Genomic DNA, 18582 nt, shown 5'->3' on the forward strand with positions numbered 1-18582 from the left:
TCTCTGGGAATTCTAATGCTCAGACTTGCGTGTTATAAATACTATATCCTCCACCTTCCCCCAAGGGAACAGGGGATGAGTTTGTGGAGGGCTGTGTGGGGTTAGAAGAAGGTGTCCTTTGGAAGATCCATTAGTCGAGTCAGTTTGAAAGTCGTTCTGCGCATGATTAAATAAGTTATAATAAATTATTCCCTATTTCAGGTAATTCATTCATTCACCAAGTCTCCAGGGAGGTAAATAGCAGGCAGGTTTTACACCCATTTCAGGGATGGAAAACAGATTGAACTCCCAGTGGGAGATGAGGTTACAGAGCAAATGACACTGACCTGCCACAGAGTAAGAAACCAGGACCCATCACAGAGAGGCTATAACCAGATGAGACACCCTCAGGAGGCAGAGAACAGGGGCAATGGACTATTCCTGAAATTTGAGAAGAGCTTCTATTTAGGAATGCTGGTCCCAGATTCCAGGCTGACAACTGATTCACTCAGGAAATATTTGAGTCTACCATGTACCAGAAACCATCCTCTGTACTGTTCTGGGCTGATGAAGAGGACAGGCGGCAAGGTCCTTGCTCTCGGCAGGGTCAAATGCTAGGGTGTGGTGTGGGGAGAGACAGAAGATAAATAAACAAGAAAGCAAACAAAGAGATAAGATAAATTCAGAGAGGTGAAAAATTATAGTCAACAAAACAGAGAACCATGGTGGAAAGTGACCGGGGAAAGGTAGAACGCTGGAACCTGGACAATTCAGATACAGTGAGCGAGGGAGGCTTCTGGAAGGAGGTAGCATTTGAGCTGAGATCCAAAGGATGAGAAGCAGATAGACCTGGGAAGATGTCACTTCAAAGCTTTCTAGGCAGAAGGAACAGCAAGTGCCAATACCCCAGGGCAGAAACATGATTGGCATGTTCCAGGGGCAGAAAGAAGAGAGGACCTGATGTGGCCAAGTGAACAAGGGGGAGAGTGGCAGGGGAGGTAGACAGGTGCCAGCCCACCTCAGAGGCTGTGGTAAAGGATTTGGATTTCATTCTGCAAGCACGGGCAGCCCTTAGAGGGCTAGAAGAGACTACCAGTTGTCCCCTATAGCCATTCTCCCCTTCCTTTTAGTCCTAGAACCCTTTTGTTTCAGCCAGCAAATGCCACTCAGCTTGAAAGTACACTTTCTAGCTGTCTTTGCATTAATATGTGACCACGTTATTAAGTTCTCATCCATGACATGTGAGCAGAAGTGATCTGTGCAACTTCTGGGCCTTGCTCTTAAAATGATTGGGCGTTACTCTTCCCCTCCTCTTTCCCCCATCTCAATGACTGGAACATGGGTGTGACTGTAGAGCCAGCTTTGACTTTGGAACATGAGGACAGCACACTATGGCATGGTGAGCAAGAAGCGAGAAGGAATCTGGGTCTCTGCGTGAACGTATGCAGCTTGGCCACCTATCTGCCCTGAACCAGCCTCCTTCCTTTGTTTGAGCCATGGTATTTTGAGTTTTTGTTACATCAATCTTAACCTAATACAGAATGATTTGAGCAGGAAAGTGGCATGATCTGATTTATATTTCAAAGAGATCAATCGAGCTGCCATGTGGATAAAGTATTGGGAGGGGGAAAGAAGAGTGGATCCACTGAGACCAGAGGCCAGCTACGAGGCCATTGCAGTAATCCAAACAAAAGATATTGATGGCTTAGAGTATGGTAGCCACTCTGCACCCAGAGAAGTGAATAGATTTGGGATAGATTTTGGAAGTAGAACCAAAAAGATTTGGGCATGGATTGGATGGCTGGGAAGAAGATTGAGGAAAGAATAATCAAAGTAACTCCTAGTTTGGGGTCCTCTGGTGATTTTCCCATCTAGATGGGATCTGAAGACAATAGAAGGTGGAGCCCACTGGAAGGACATTGGAGCATCTCTGCCATGGCATCTCTGGCATACGAGCTACCACTGAGAGAACAAACTTAGAGATGATCCATACCACAGCTGTCAGTCTAATAATCTTCTGTAGAGACACAGATATCATGCCCTACATTTGAGTTGAAAATACTTAAGATTATTTTAGTTGCATGCAACAGAAACCAACTCTGGCTAGTTCAAGACATAAAAATAATTTATTAGAAAGATTATGACACAGCTCACAAAACGCAAGTATAGTCCTTTAAAAAGGACTAGAACTGAGGACTACAAGATGACAGGAGCCAGACAATACTCTTAGCTCTTTGTCCTTGAACAGATCACTTTTTCTGATTTTCCCTATATACGATGATGAATGATGTCTCCATGGCTTCTGAGTTTATATTACTTCTAGCAGATAGACTAAACCAATCTAGACAGTCAAAGTCTCATTTCTAAACCCCTGGGAGTGAGAATTTAACTAGTCCTGATTGGGTCAGGGGTCCAATCAACTGTAGTCAGAAGGACAGGACCAAATAGTTTAAACATGACTACCCACCCATAAGGAAAGAGCAGGTCATAGCGAAAGGGGTCTATGCGAGCTCAGCAGACATCCCCCCAAAATCCCTCTCTAACAAGGTTCATATTGAACACGAATACCAGTTTCATGAAGACGCAGCATTGCAGGGTTCAAAAGCCCCTTTGAAAGTACCTACCTCTCATATGGAGCTAAATTGAAGTCTTAAGCCTTTAAATATCTTTCTTAATTTTAAAGATATCTTGCACAGAAGATTTCGTGGCTTTCCCTGGGGACCATTGGTGGGGACTCAGAATTTTCACAGACACTTTCTTTTGTTTCTCACCTTTGTGCTTACCACAGCACATGAAAAACTATTCTTGTTTTCTCCTTGTTAAGAAGGGTGTCAGCTGGTCACAATTCTGCCCCTCAGAAGAATCCTCCAGGAGGGGACAGTTCCAGTGAAGCTGGCCTGGTATGGATGTGGATTCTGTAGATGACTGGCCTGCATGTGACCCTGCTGTCTCAGAGGTTTGTCTAAACTAGTCCTGAACAAATCAGAGGGCTCTGGACCTTAATTTTTTTTTTTCTAGAAGCATCTATTCTACAAAACAGTGATGCCATCTTCCTCTTCCCCTGCCCAGTCTCACTCATTCTTTATTCCCATCCAGGGCTCCCTCTCCCCACTTCTCTGAATAAAGTTTAAAATTGAGCTATAAGAATGGATACAGCAGCTCTTTATCTGTCAGAGAAAGATTAACTAAGCCTAGTTATGGGCCTCAGGCAAAGATAGGGATGCAGTCTGCCTCTTAAAGGCTTGATTGGGAGGATTTTATTGTTATTATAAAGATGCACTTTCTTTTACAAGTTTAGAGCTAGGTTTTTTTCTTCTTTTAGTTGCAGGAGGTCATGTGCTTTTTTTTTTAATAAGACCATTTTTAGTTTTAAGGCTAAAACTTAACCGCATGTGCAGTAAGGACTATGGGAAGTGAGTGGGGGCCGTGAGGAAATCTTTTCTTCTATCTATACAGGGACTCAACATCATGAGCTGTGTGCCCCTTGATAATCCACTCAGGTCACAACCTTTCTACCACAGACAGACCCACAGCAGGGGTCCAGATACACTTTTCCAAATGGTAAGGCAATGAAAAAATAACCTTTTGATATCCTTTCTATTACCCGATTCCTTTGACTTTTTTATTATGCAACTAACAATTGCAATCAAACAGATATTATGTATAAAAAGTGCTCTAAAAAATATACTATCATTATTTTTATGGGTTTTAAATTTTCATAGCAGAGTTTCTGCTCGTGGTGTTTCTAGCCAGTTATCGTCATCTCTACTCCCCTTAACCAATAACTATCACATGCTCCTGCTTTTTTTCCCACATTTTTTTATTGTGGTAAAATACACATAACATAAAATTTACCAGCCTAACTATTTTTAAGTGTACAATTCAGTGGCATTAAGTACATTCACGATGTTGTGTAACCATCACCACTATTTTCAGAACTTTTTCATCATCTCAAATTGAAACTTTGTACCTATTAAACAATAACTCCCTGTTTCCCCCTCCTCCTAGCCCCTGATAACCTCCATTCTGCTTTCTGTCTCTATGAACTTGCCTATTCTAGGTACCTCAGATAAATAGAGCCCCTGCTTTTTGGTCTGCTCTCCAAATCAGGCACTGTGCCTCCCCCGCCACACCCTCTTACAAAGGCCAGAGGTCATCCATTCTAAACTAAACCTTATACTCTCTGACCACCATCTTATGTAATCCTTATAAAACCTTGCAAGCTACATATTAGCAAGTCCATTTTATAGTTGAGGAAAACGAGGCTCCTACAGATTAGATCACAAAGCTAGTAAGCGGCAAAGCCAGGATTCCAGCAGGTTATCTGAATACCAGTTCCTGCTTTTAACCATTATGCTTTCCTCCCTGCCCTACTGACTATCAAAGTTGTGCATCTGCCAACCACTTGGAACACAGAAGAGCTGTCCTCCAGATTCTTGCCAAGGATTAATATCATGGCCTCTATGTTGTCCAGACTTTACACAAACCCCAGGCTGGGAGAAATGTTCTTTATACAGGATGTACACGTACTTTACTGAGAGCCCGTGTAGTATGGCGGTTACATGTCCAGGCCCTGGAACCAGGCTGCTTGGGTTCAGCAGCTGAGTGACCTTAGCCAGGTTACTTAACTCTCATGATTCAGTTTCTATTTCTGTAAAATGGGGATGATGTCATCAACAACCCCCTTCTCTCTGTTACTCCATTCTGCCATCTCAGCATCCGCCTCATTCTAAGGCTGGCTCGTGGGAGCAGATTGCTTCCAGTGACAACCAGAGCTTTGTGCTTCCTATTCAGATCTAGAAAGAGAAAAGGAATAATAAGCTTTTCTTCATTATACTTGGGCCAACTCAGATCTCACGCCCACCAGTTGCCAACAGAGTCCCATCAAAGCCCCTCTTGGAGCTGAGGATAGAGAGTGGATGCCTATATAAAACCTATGTTCTCAGAAAGACAAGACTAACCTCAACAGCTTCAAATCTCTATGTCTCAAAATGCAACGCAAAAATTTGGCAGGCAAGTTCAGGAGTTTCACTTTCTCCAGATTAAGACCCTGTGGATGCAGCCAGATTTCCAGGAAGTTGTATATATGAAACATTGTTTTGACCCCTCTTGGAACCACTGTCACTGAATTGCATGTCAGTATTATGCTACGGATGCTACGGGTCTCTTCTTCACCCCATAACAGTGTTTGGAAAAAAATAGGCTTTTCCAGAACAACTTGCTTGATTTCAGTTTATGGACAATGTGAAACACATATCTAACCATATTTCCTTCACCTTGGCCTCTAAGCATGATAGATTCATGGCTTATCTCAAGGAAAAAGTAGAACTAATTTTTCTGTGCTAACTGTATACTTTGTTTATTATCTTTTCAATAGTTTCCTTTCCCCCAATTCAATTAATTTTTTGTATTCTATGTAAATTTTTATCTACCCAATTTATTTATGGAAAAAACATGATAGTAATAAATAAATACATTAAATCACCCAAATATGGGAAAAAATATTTATACTCAACCTCAGCATAATTAATAGTTAATTTTGAAAAGTGAAGAAATATAAATGTTCAGTTAAGGGAATGACTGAATAAGTTATGGCATATTCACAAAATTAAATATATGCAATTAAAAATTATGTTTACAAATAATTTGTGATAAAATGAAGAAACTCTTTGCCTATAATATTAGCTTTAAAAAAACAGCAAGCAAAATTGAGTATGAGTCTTCAGTTTCTGACAAGTCAGTAAACTAGGTTAACACAGTCTCTTTCCAACCAAAAGTTAGAAAAGTTAGATTAATTGTTTTTGAAATAAATTTAAATGCATAGCTAGAAATAAAAGGGAAAGGAAAGGAGAAAGGTAATGAGGGAAGGAGAGAGGGAGGGAAGGAGGGAGGGAGGAAGGAAAAGAGGACAAAAGGAACTCCCAGGTGACATAAATAAAACAGAGATTGAAAGCCAGGGATGGAATTGCTTGAAATCATACCATGGAAGTTCAGGAGAACATCAGATCCAGATATATTCTCTGACAGCTAAGAGCTAGGACTTCAACACCCATGTTGGGACAGAAGCTAGAGCTCTGAGACTAGACAAAGTGGGGGTGGTTTGAACTGAAATCTCTGCATAAAACCAGAATCCTTCCTCCTTGAATAGTGGAAATAGAACCCATTGGCCCAGAAAAGCACCAATGAAACTTGTCTCTTCCCATGATGGGAAGGGGGAGCCTCCAGATGCCTCTCAAGCCTCTTACACACAGAAATATAACATCCAAATGTATTTTACTCATAGGGTGGTAATACCAGGGTGAAAACCTAACGACAACTTAGCCCCAGATTGGTGAAATTTGGGAAAATCATGCATAAAATCCAGTCTGTAAAGATACTATCACAGATTGACACGAAAGTAAATAAAAGGCAGTGAAGATGTGTAAATAATCTAACCAATCAAAGCAGATGGAATAAATAGAAACTTTTTTAAAACTTTTAAATAAACAGAACAATCTAGACAAATTAAAAGATAAATATGTTTTAAATTATCAAATAAAATGAAGAATAGATACATACTAAATGAATTAGATACTATAATATCAAAAATCTAGTCATTGAAATTAAGAACCCAATGAAACAGCAGATTAGAATCAGCTAAAGAGAGAAACAGTAAACTGGAAAACAAATATGAGGAAGTTGCTTAGAATGCAGCACAAAAAACTTAGATGAAAAAGATACGGAAATTTTAAGAATTTAAAGGGTAGAGAAGACAGATATCTAAGAAGAAACAATAAATAGACTGATGTCTCATCCACAAAAATAGAGACCAAATACAGTGGGATGACATCCTCAAAGTATTCAGGAAATATAATTATCAACAAGGAAATGTATACTTAGAGAAACTATTGCTCAGAGTAAGGGCAAAACAAAGTGAATGAAGACAAATAGAGCTGATCGCTCACAGGGTCTTGTTGAAAGAACTACTGAAGAAAGTTATTTGGTTGGAAATAAACTGAACTTAGAAAACAGAAGTGACACACATAAAGCATTGTGGAGCAAATAATTTGGTAAATGCAGGGGTAAATATAAACAAGCATCCACTGTAGAAACTATTAAAAAAAAATAAAAACATTACACATAATAAAAATGACTAATTTTAGGGAGTTTAAAAACAAAATCAACTCTAAATATTAGATAATGACATGGATGATCGACGAGAGTTGCCAGAGTTAAAGTACTCGAAGGCCTTTGTACTGTCTCAAGGAAAGTAAACGTGTTGATTTAGTGCTAGCTTTCTTAAACCAAGTACACAGGCTAAAAGTTCAAGGGTGACCACTAAAGGAACAGAAATAGAACAAGTATTTCCTAATATATAAATATTCAAAATAAATACAAACATATTAAATTCGCCCATTAAAAACCAAAGATTATCAGATTGTTTTTAAAATATGCTTTATCTTCCTAGTGGATTTTTCTTTCCATAATTATGTAATGTTTATCTTTATCCCTACAAATTTTTTTGGCCTTGAAAGTTACTTGTCTAATATAAATATAAATTCCAGTATCTTGAGTTAACCATTCACGATGTTTTAGAATGTTCCTTAACAGCCTTTTAAAATTAAATAAATATATGCAGTTTTTTCCAGAAAGGCTTTTAGTTAGAAAAAAATGTCCATTTTAATATGTGAATAATGTTAATATCCATAACCTTTTGATTTCTAGGTCTCCTCCAACAATAAAAAAAAAAGCATTTATCCTCCTAGACAATGGGCAATATGTTTCAAAAGTAGAATATTCTTAGTCAGTTTTTGGTAGAGGCGCTTTATCAAGTTAAGGAAAGCATTTTCCATTTGTAGTTAATGGCCAGTTTTTATTATGAATGATGCTTTAATTTTATACTTTTAAAACATTAGAAGCTTTACAAGGTACCTTGTTATTCATCCCAAGTTCTATTCAGCATTGTTCTACAGAAGGTCTTATCCAACAGAGTAAGACAAGAAAAGGAAATCAGAGTAAACGGAATAAAAAAGAAGAAACAATATTGTCGTTATTCACAAATAATATGCTGTTTTGACATAGAAAATCTTCACATTAACTGTTAGAATTAATAGGGATTTCAGCAAATATGCTAAATACAACCATCATACAAATGCAAACTAATGTATCATTAATATTGCCCATGTCAGAAGGGATAAATCCACATCACATTTATTAGAGCAGGTCTAGAAATAAAAAGGTAGTTTTGATTATTTACTATTATTTACATTATTTACATACTAGTTATTTACATACTAACATGGATATCCTTTAAGTCAAAGTCTTTTTTGGAAAAAAATTTAGCACATGTGTATATCATTTCTAGAGGCCATTAGGGAACATTCCAAAATGTCAAGAGTGGCTGACTCTAAGATGTAGAATTTTTTTGGATGATTTCTAGTTTTCATCTCTATAATTACCTGTTTTACAAAATTTCTACAGTAAGTAGTACTGTTTTACAATCTGGGGGGAAAATATGCTTTTTAAATTTTCTTTATTGAGTTCATAATAGTTTACATCATTGTAAAACTTCAGTTGCACATTATTTCTTGTCTGTCACCATATAAGTGTGCCCCTTCACCCCCTGTGCCCACCCCTACCCCCCTTCCCCTGGTAACCACTGAACTAGTCTCTTTGTCCCTGTGTTTATCTTCTACATATGTGTGAAGTCATATGGGAAAATACGTTTTTTTAACAAAAAAATAAAGGCATTGGAGCCAAACCTGTACAGCACCTATCCTATACTTAACTACCACCTCCCTAAGGAGGCATTCTAACTAGCCAGAGAGTTCTTGACAATCCAAACTACTTTCTGCCTCATTCATTCCATCTCACTTTAATCCTCATCTGAAAATAAATTTTTTTCTCCATCCCTTAGTAGTACACATTTTAATTTCTCCTACTCTGCTTCCTATGGCTTCAGATCAAATTATGTGATATATTTTGGCCCCAAAGAGCCTAGATTATAATAACGTCTTTACCTAAAAACGCCATATCTCACACTTCCTCAGCCCTTGATGGATAGCATGGCAGAGAAAGAGTGAACAGGGCCTGCTTTTAATACACACTATAGGCAATTGCTGGAGTGGGAAGGTGTGCCAGTGTCTAAAATTCCACCATTAAAACCTTTAGGTTAAGTCTGGCCTTCTCTGGTTCCTTTTTAAAGATTTACTTCTGCTGGAAGGGACTAAGACATCAAACAGTTCTCCTAAACAACTCTCCTTCATATATGGAAGGGAGTAGAAGAGACAGACAAAAGGAAAAATACAGTTTCTCAAAATCTGCACCAGGACCACCTGATAAGTGAGTTCCCATCTCTTGCTGTGGCAGAGAAGGATCTTGGGAAGATCAGAAAGGAGACTGGCTCACCAGAGCTGACTTGTTTCATGATTTGGTAATATACCTTCTCCTAAGAAAGACTTTATCAGATTATTCTGCCAGAGTCTGTTCTGTAGAAACTATTATGATCCAATTTTTCAGATTTTGAACAAAACCTCCCACTCTTCCCTCCAAATACTTGGCTCATAAAAGTCAGAGAGAAAACCCATCAGGAAGCCTCTTTTGCTAGGTAGAAGTTGCTAGGGTAGCGAAACTTCCTGTGTACCCTTCACTCCAAAGCAAGGGACCTGTGCCGAGGACAGCGGTAGGGCCAGTGCAGAGCCTTCTGCCCAACCAGCAGCCCTGGAGGATGTATTGCCAGCTCTAGTCTCTCACTCAAACCCCCTGTGGCTTGGTCCAACACAGTTCCTTCCTTGACCTGTTCAGGTTTGTGTTTAGGTTGATTAGTTTACAGATTCCCATCAATAGGCATAGAGGAGACTGAGAAATCCAGAAACTCTGAGTAAAACCTGGGCATCTTAAGTGATCTGAATTTTTTTTCAGGCCCCACAGGAAGATTAAAATAACTACATTTTTAGTCTGTCACATAGCCATTCAATCAGTAAATGACAATCGAGCATCTATGTGTTAAGGTCCCTGCTGGGCCCTGGGAGTTGGGAGAGGATACAGTGCAATCCTGTTCCAAGAGATTAGGTGTCTAGAAGGCAGACACATGACGATAGGTAAATAACCATGAAACAAGCAGCAAAAGAAAAGTATCATGAGAGAGTTCCAAACCAACTTTGTGGCCAAGTTCTAGGGTTAGGCGGATGGGTTGGAATCCTGGATCCAACACTTCTTGTGTGTGACTTTGGGGAATAACATGATAGTCGACATTTATTGAGTATGCTCTGTATGCCAGGCATTGTACAAAGCACTCTAACATGTATTATCTCATTTAACCTGTATAATAATCATAATAACCAATTGGAGGCACTGTTACCATTTTATAGAATAGGAAACTGAGGATTAGAAGCAAATGCTAAGATGGAATTTGGGGTGCAAGGTGTTTATTAGGGATAAACACCTGTGAAAGGATAGGGGAAAAACAGGACCTGGCAGAGGAAGAAGATGAGCTCTGATGAAGGCTGGGCAAATCCTCACCCGGGGAGCTCTGGAGCTTGAGCACTGCCTCACGGAATGTCCCACGTTCGGCTGCAATGACCAGGCATTGTACACTCATCTCATTCAGTCACTAGATGGAGGCTGCCCCTGGAAGGACACAACCTCCAGTAAGGCAGTTCGCTACAGCTGAGGGAGACCCCAAAGGAGCTGAAGCCAGAGGCTGTTTGCTGACTGCTCCTCCACAGGCGGGCAGCAAACCGCGAGCAGCGTCTCTCTATGTCTGCCCCAAGTACCTACCCTGCCAAACTATTATAAGGATTAGAAATAACATTTAAAATGTTTAGCACAGAGTAGTTGCTCAATAAATTGTGGCTTTTGTTTTCCAACACAGAACCTGAGCAGGAAATGTGTCACGGTAACTCCTGAAAGATATGACACAAACAAAACGTTGTTCACGTTGATTGGACCTTAAAAATCTGTTTCTCCCCTCCCCTGTCCATGGTCAACTGATTCTGAGGCTCGCCCCAGCTACAAAGTGCATGCAGTGGTAGAGTGATGTGGCCAAAGAAACCGCCACTCACGGATGCAGATGGCACTGTGAGAGAAAGGAAAGCCTGGACTGTGGTGTGATTTTCTTAAAGTAATACATATGGACTTGTTAGTTTTGTGAGCATTTTGTGGAAATATTTTGTAGGGATGGTTTCGAGAAAAAGAGTCTCGGGTGGGTGGCAGGTCATTTGTTATTCACCAGTGAGATGGCACACAGCGAGGAGGTGGTGGCAGCAATTTTGGGATCTTCATGGAAGCTGAGCTCTGTAGGAGCCAAGGCAAAGTCTGTGGTCAGGTTGAGAGGAATAGTGATGGAACTGTAGTTACTAAGCAAGCCCACACTTTCCAATTACTCACCATGAGACCTGTTCTTAAAATTCAAAAATGACAATTGAGATGACGAAGAATGAGCCTTTGGAACATGCGTCTCACATCAGTAGAAGAAAATCTGGCTGCTTAAGGCCGTTGACCCAGTCAGTCCAGCAGAAGCTAATTACCTTATGTGGATGACATTTGGAGAGCACTGCTAATCTGCCCATTATTTTTAATTAGGAAAAAGTGAGAGTCAGTATTTTCTGATTTTTATGTCCTTTTGTTCACATGTGTAACCCACTTCACACTTTTGTAATCATTCCTCGCAGTTACTGGACTCTGCCCCCTGTCAGAGCAACTTTGGGGACTGTAGGAACACGTGACCTATACCCTCAGCCTCTACTTCTTTTCCTTCCATCACTTTCCTAACTCCTTTGGTATGGATTCTGCCACCACCATGACAGAAATCACTCTCATTACGGGTACCAACAGGGTTCTTTGGGACAAACTCTCAATGTTTTTCAAAATAGGACCTTTGAAGCACCTAGCATCTCATAACCATTCCCCTTGCAGAACTTTTATCTGATTTTCTGACAAAACTAAGAATAGCAAATAAATTTTAACTTGAGTGACCACTCTCACCAACTGCGATTGCTGCCTGGAGTTTTGCATTCAGAAGGAAATTCAAGTTACATCTAGGATGCGGTCATTGATTAATATGCCTGTCACAGGCACCAAAAAGGAAGGAGGGGCATGTGTTCCATGCATTCACCTTCCTGTATCACATATCTTGTTTCTCCACATTTCTTTTTGGTTTCTCCTTTTCTTTCACTATTTAGGCACTGTTGATTTATTCTTTTTTGACCCCTAATGGGGTCTATCTCCATTGCACATTGTGATAGATTCATTGAGAGCATGACTGTCAATGAAACGATGTGTAGAAAGCCTCTTATATTGGATTCTGAATCAATAATAATGATTATTATCATCTTAAGTTGTTGTTGTTTAATTCTCTCCTGAGATTTACCTCCCCAGATATCTCAGGTTCTTCCTTTATGCTGCTTAGTTACTACCTTGACTCTCAAGTCTACTATTCCAGCCCTGACCTCTCACCAACTCTCCAAGAAAGAGGAAGACAAGGTAGAGAATGGGAAGCAGAAATCCATGCAAAGCACAAGCAAAAACAAAAACTTAGGGAAGACGAAATTATTTTCTTCTCTAGGAGTTTGTCCATTTGTTTGTTTTCAATCAAATCAAAAAGCCTTCCAGGAAAAAAAATGATTTTGAAAATAACTCTGTTTTTGATACCTCTAGCAGAGATGTGATTCCTCATCCCAGAGACTCTGACCTCTGGCTTCACAACACAACTACCTGATTACCTGCTGCTTCACTTTCTTTCCTATCTCCTGCCATCTTCTCACCCACTGGGAGCCTCTTTCGAGTGCCTCTACCAGGGTAGAAGAGCCAGATAGGAAGAGAAACAGAAACACAGAAGTACTAGTCGATCAAAACAGAGAGAGGAAGGAAAACGAAAGAGGAGGGGAAGAAACGGCCAGCAGTGGGCCCTTCTCTCCCAGAGCCCAAAAAGCCTCTCTCAGCCTCCACAACCCTGACCTGCCCTGGCTCTGGAGACGCCCAGGAGCCATCTTGGCCGACCCCTTGTGGAAGGACATTCTGCCTTCAGTATCTATTTCTACCCTAAGGATGAATTTTGCTTTTTCACAGGATATCTGCAATCCCACCTTTTCTTTGCCCTCTAAGCAAGGGGACCTCAGGAAGCTTTATGTCGGTCAGAGACGGGGCTATTGCCCCATCTCCTTGGTTGCCAGGATTCCCAGGGAGATGTGCGTCAGCTCCACTGGCTCCTTAGTCGGCCCACACCACCTCCAGAAAAGAAGGCCTTTCCCTCTGCCGTGCCCTGAGGATTCTCAGATTCTAGCAAATGAAAAGGAGCCCCTCCTCACAGAAAGTTAGCCACTCCTGCTTGGGTTGGTTTTCCAACCACCAGTGCTGAGGCACTTTCTCACTCAAGAGATTGACCTTTTTCACAGAGGACAATTCAACCCTTGTTTGGTGACCCGCAGGGGCTTCCTTCTGGGCCTGAGAGGTGAAGCTAGAAAGTGGCCCCCCTCCCACTGCTGCTGGCCTCTTGAGAATGGGGCACCCAGGGTAATGGGCTCAGCCTTAGGGATCGTGCTCACAGGCAAAGGCCCGCAGCCTCTATGAGACCTGCACGTGGGTGTAAATTCGCAAGCAGCCCAAGTCTAAAGCTCTCAGACCCCCAGCCCCCATCAAAAGGAAAACTCTCCTGACCATAAATACATTAGTTGCCTTGCCACATTAAACTACACGATACAGAAATCCACCAGCCATCCCGAGCACTGCCATCCTCTGGGGCCTCCCTTGCACAAGGGTATTTTATCCTTCAATGAATAAAAAGATACGCCAATTGCCTAAAATTAAAAAGTGCAGTGGGATGGGTATTTCCCAGGAAGGGTTCTGAAGCTCATGCTTTATGGGGTGGAGACCTGAAAAGCCCGGCTGTGGGATTCCTGTCTCTGCACCTTAGTGATGCTCCTTCCCCACGGGCCCTTTCCGCTTCCTTGCTGGTGGCCTTTCTTCCATGGTGGTCCACAAGGAGGATGCTGTGCCCTGTGTGGCACGTGCTTCTGAAGTTTCCACTGTCCACATCAGGAGACATGCTGAAGCACATGGACTCTGCTCCTCCCCTCCTGCTGGATTCTTCTTGCCCCTTGCCCAACCGTCTCTCAGAATCTCCAGCTAAGTGGAAAATGTAAGGAGTTGCTGTGGAGACAGGCCAGCCCTGAACTCTAAGACCCAGCCTCATCATTACTAAGTTCAGAAGACGCTGTTCCAGCTAGAGCTGAGAGCGATTTTCCCAGAAATGTAAACAGACGGCTAAGACTGGCTCTTCCCATTTTGCTCTTGGAGGAGCTAGAAACAAGTGCTGGGAAGATCTGCATTTTAAGGAAAAGATATGAGTTTTAGGGGAAAAGAAGAAAATAAAGTACACAAAGCAATGTGACACTTTTGTCCCCACTCACCTCCTCACACTTTGTCCCTGGGTGGGAAAAGTGGGGAAACAACTATACGAATCCTCCATCGCAAGTCTGAAACATCAGCTAAGCCAGCTACGTAATTTGCAGGGCCCAGCGCAAAATGAAAATGTAAGGCCCCTCGTTCAAAAAGCAGGAGAAAGGGCTTAATTATAAAGCTTTCATCTTTCTTCTGCCGTCTCTCTCTCATCTTGACATGGAGTTTTTTATTTGCTATTTAATGTTGTTCTAAGTAAAGAAAAATTACAATTTTAAATTATTAGCCTGAATTTTACCAGTCTACTTTATACTGTGCAATGCCAGTTTTAAATGCAAATTTAAGAGCATTTAACTCGTATGTGGAATCACTGAAATGACACAAGTCGTATTTCATAGCTTGCACATGCATATGTATTTCGTTCTTTCCAGAACAGTGGAAACACTGCACAAAACTAACTCAACTGTTTTTGTTTCTCTTCTTGATCCATGCACATTTTACCAACATGTTCCACCTTTGGCTTCTGATGGGTAAGGAAGGACCGAAGGGGAACAGAAGCATGGATTGCTTTCTCTTTCCCTTTCCTTCTATGTCATCATTTTCAGCTAAGTGGTTGGTCAACACAGTGAAATATCACGAATAAGGAGCAATATGATAGGCAACACATGCACCTTGTACTCGCTTTGAATCTCCCTCTAGTCCCACGCATGCATCAGGGGTCCGCCCAAATGTTGTGCTTAAGGGGCATCGCAAATGTTATATGCAAATAGAGCAGGAAGAAACGGCAGACACGCATATTGAGTATCTATCGTCTGCTCACGTGCATGCATTACTTACAAAACACAAGTTCAAAGATAAAATGATTAAGAATTTCAAGACAGTGACAGCAGAGCACTAAATGAAGCATAGGTCCTTCTGAGCATGGAGCCCTCATGACTGCTCAGTTCACACACACATGAAGGATCAGAGAGAAGATGCCCTGAGGTGCCATCTCCTGGCTGCGGCTAGGAGGGGAAGCACTGCAGGCCCCTCCCACAGCACTGGTGTGGGACAAGCCAGAGGGACAGTAGCCACCTGCACTTGGACATGAAAAATCCCATCTTAAAAGCAGCATGGAAGGGATAAATAAACCTTTCAGGCTCCAGAAAGTGGCCTAAATATTAGCAGGGAGAATGCATTGACATGCCAGTTTCAGTACACTGCCTAGAGGGGCGAGGGAGGGAGCCTCAAAGGGCTACCTGGTTCTCACCCACAGAGTCAGGGCAAGCGACTGCACCTCCAGAGCCTTACCCTGGCCAAGGACAGAGCTGTGAAGGGGATGAGACTGAATTTGCCTGGAAGTCACCAGATTGGACTGCTTCACTGGCACCTGTGTGTTTGACATTGCCCACTAGGTGGGCAAGCTGGCATCAGTCAGATATTAAAATCAGAAAGCTCTGTTATCATGCACCTCCATCTTGCAGATGGTCATCATTTGTGAAAGCCCCATCCTTTTAGACCTCAGTTGCACACTCGCTGTGTTGCCAGGTGCTATTTCAAGCACTAGAAACACTTTCATCATCTCATTTAAGAAGTACCCTGAGGTACAGCTGAGGCTGGCCCAGTGGTGTAGTGATTAAGTTTGCGTGCTTCACTTTAGCGGCCCAGGGTTCACGGCTTTGGATCTTGAGCATGGACCCACACACTCCTTATCAAACTGTGCTGTGGCGGCATCCCACATACAAAATAGAGGAAGACTGGCATAGACGTTAGCTCAGTGACAATCTTTCTCAAGCAAAAAGAGGAAGATTGGCAACAGATGTTAGCCCAGGATCAATCTTCTTCACAAAAAAAAAAAAAGTGCCCTAGCACCCTGGAATTTTGCTTCAAAACCCTTATCCATTTTGTCATCATACATGTATTTGTATGATTATTTTAATTAACGTCTGTCTTCCCAGCTAGACTGAACTGCCTGAGGGCAGGGACCAATTCAGCTTTTGTTCAGTGTTGTGCCTCTGGCTACTGGCACAATGCTTGGCAGGTTATACCCCTAGCAGGGGTGAGGGGACTTGAGAGGTATTCGTGGCAGGTGGCTTTGGCTTGGTTTCACTCTCCTAGAGCTTCTTGTCTCCTTTGGATCATGGCGCTCTTGGAGCACCTGGTGCAAACCACAGAAACTAATGCATATACATCAAAAGTTTCAGACTCCTTGAAACCCATCCACCAACCCCAACTTTGAGAATCCCCAGACTATACAGTTGGACTTCCTATTTTCCCAACTGACATTTTCAGGGGCATTTCTCCATGACATAAAATTTTCCCTAAGTATCACTTCTAAGGGTTACAAAATACAAGTTATATGAATCTGTCATAATTTACTTAACCTTTGTCCTACTTTTCTTTTTCCTTTTTTTTTTGAGGAAGATTGGTCCTGAGCTAACATCCATGCCCATCTTCCTCCGCTTTATATGAGCAACGCCTGCCACAGCATGGCTTGACAAGTGGTGTGTAGGTCTACACCCAAGATCTGAACCCACGAACCCTGGGCCGCCGAAGCAGAGTGTGTGAACTTAGCCACCAGGCCGGCTTCAGCCTTTGTCCTACTTTTGCATTTCCATGTTTCTGACCGTCTCCTATCTGTGGAGTTCTTGGGATGGCATTATTGGTTGAAAGATTCTTAATATATGGTGCCATACTGCCTTACAGAGAGACTGTACACATTTATATTCTAATAACGTGCCTACGCTAGCATTGAGTTGATCAGTTTTTAAAATATTCTCACTTGATAAATAAGAAAGAGCATTTAGTGAGTATTTTCATTTTTCCTTCATTAGTCTCTAAGAAAGCTAAACATTTTATTAAGGTATTTTACTGCCTCTTCCGTAAATAATTCACAAAATTTTTCCTATTGTTTTGAAGCTTGTTTTTTTCTAATCAATGTGCATCAGCCTATTAAGAATATTAATCCTTTCTCATATTTGTGGAAGGTATTTTTTTCTCAGTTGTCTATTTTAAATTTGATTTATACTGGTTTGTCTTTTTTACATATTTACTGAACTTTTAAAACTTTTATGAGTCAAATCTATCTATTTTCCTTAGTAATTTTAAAATTATTTTTATGCTTATAAAATTCTTTTCTATGCAAATATTTAATTACATGTGTACTGCTATTTTAAAAATTCACCTATTTAAATGACTTGAAAATTCTTTTAGTAGATGCTGTAAGCTGGTTCTGTGCGGGCATTTATTCCACTAGCTGAGCTAGCCAGTCTTCCCTGTGATGCCAAATGTTGCATCAGTGGTGGTGCAGCACATACAAGTGTTCAGGTCATGGATACACAAAAGCAGCACATCTAAAGAGGTGCCCTTCACATCGAAGACGTTGTAGATTTGCTTTTTTTTTTTTTTTGAGGAAGACTGGCCCTGAGCTAACATCCGTGCCCATCTTCCTCTACTTTATACGTTGCATGCCTACCACAGCATGGCTTTTTGCCAAGCGGTGCCATGTCCACACCCAGGATCCGAACAGGGAACCCTGGGCTGCCAAGAAGCAGAACATGCGCACTTAAGCGCTGCGCCACGGGCCGGCCCCAGATTTGCATTTTTATGATGACAGTTTCCTGGCAGGTGGCAGTAAGATGTCCTGTTCTAATAGTCAGTATACTATGACAATTTTCCAGCAGATGAAAGTAAGATGTCTTGAGCAAGAGTGGCTTTTCTAATTCTCACAAGACACCGTAGGGACTAGTGCCTGGTGGGCCAAATGAATCCATGCTTCCCCACATCTCACTTCATGCTTAGCAGCTAAATGACCTGGAGCTCTACCTGATTAGATGTTTCCACAAAACACACACACACACGAAATGAAATGCCTTTCCCTCATGAATATGAAATCAACAGGCCCTCCTGCATCGGCCGCTTAGCCTCTTTCCAATACTAAAGGCCTGGAGGAGTGTTTGATTTGCTTCAACCTGAAATATAACCACGAGGGCTCTCTCTATTTTCTCTCTCTTCTAATAAATAAGGAAAGAACGAAGTCCTCTCACCAGTTCTAACAACCGGCCTTCCAGATGGGCTTCCACGCCCCCGAATGAATAAACGCTGGGGCGGCAGCACGCAGATTAATTACGCAGGCCGTAATCGCCGCAGCAGCCCGCTCGGCACTCTCCAACGAGGCTGAAAATGATTTGTGCCACCTGTTTATGGCTCCAAGCGCCTGCCTCGGGTCCTTCAAGTATTCTATTAAAA

General features: G+C 41.6%; 1 long non-coding RNA gene across 2 annotated transcripts in view; it reads left to right on the top strand.

The window, feature by feature from the left end:
• LOC139082058 (uncharacterized) overlaps positions 1-18582 on the top strand; it is a 43601-nt gene that overhangs the window by 14155 nt on the left and 10864 nt on the right. The gene's annotated exons all lie outside the window — the stretch shown is intronic.

Source organism: Equus przewalskii, chromosome 2, assembly GCF_037783145.1.
Source record: "Equus przewalskii isolate Varuska chromosome 2, EquPr2, whole genome shotgun sequence".
In the NCBI taxonomy this organism is placed as follows: Eukaryota; Metazoa; Chordata; class Mammalia; order Perissodactyla; family Equidae; genus Equus; species Equus przewalskii.